We start from the raw sequence: 855 nt of genomic DNA, 5'->3' as shown, positions 1-855 counted from the left end.
GATGTTATAATTGAGCACGATGTGTTCAGTCATGACGCTGCTCAATGATCTTGGTCATGGTGTTGAGAAGTGTCATCACCACCGACATCATCTGGTCCATTCTACAACACATTTTCTCAACAAGTGATGTGAGAACCGAGGTTTCCTGTGTCGAAGTTGACTGAGGTTGTGAAGTCAGCTGTGTTGGTGTGGGCGGCAGTAGGGATGTAGAAGGCAGTGTAGGTGCAGTTGGCTGACCTGAAGAGCGGAGTATGTCATTGAAGCATAGGTTCCTCTCTACTAGGCGGCTCGGCTGTCGAGGTGGTGTTCCGGCTGGGGCAGGTGCAGTCCCCTGTCTTCTTGCCCTCGCATTATCCCGCAACTTGATGCGGACCTCACAATTTTTGAACGAGGTGACATGGTTTTTTGATAGATTGTTGACTTCTAAATTCAATTTAAATCTATCTATACAACACTATAAAACCTAATCTGAATTCAAAACAATTATTGCGATTAATGAAGTTTTTGATTTAAAGTATTCACTAGAAATTAACATAATTTAATATATGACGGTCATATTGGGTTCTAATGGCTCCCACAACAGCTCCTATAAGTTTGTCGGGGTTGTCTGGTCTTAGGCGATTTCTCCAGCCTGACATCCACATTACAGAAAGCCCACGACAAGGCGTATTCATTAATAAGATAGGAACGGCCGTGCCAGAGGATGAGCCCTGGACACAGACTAGGTAGAGGAGTTCTAGGTGAGACAGTCTGAGGCAGAGTAACAGTTCTAGTTGTCGAGATGAAGCGGACGGACCAGTAAGCTGATAAGGCTAGGTGCAGCTCTAGTTGCCGAGATAAAGCGGACGGACTAGA

General features: G+C 45.4%; 1 protein-coding gene across 1 annotated transcript in view; it reads left to right on the top strand.

Annotated features, from left to right (window-relative positions):
* The window catches only part of LOC106681402 (gustatory and pheromone receptor 33a), an 86,185-nt gene that overhangs the window by 1,181 nt on the left and 84,149 nt on the right, over positions 1–855 (top strand). The gene's annotated exons all lie outside the window — the stretch shown is intronic.

This window comes from Halyomorpha halys, unplaced genomic scaffold (genome assembly GCF_000696795.3).
Source record: "Halyomorpha halys isolate HHAL.00 unplaced genomic scaffold, Hhal_1.1 Scaffold333.1, whole genome shotgun sequence".
NCBI lineage: Eukaryota > Metazoa > Arthropoda > Insecta > Hemiptera > Pentatomidae > Halyomorpha > Halyomorpha halys.
Note: the sequence above shows the minus strand (reverse complement) of the source record. Positions and strands in the feature narration are given on the sequence as shown.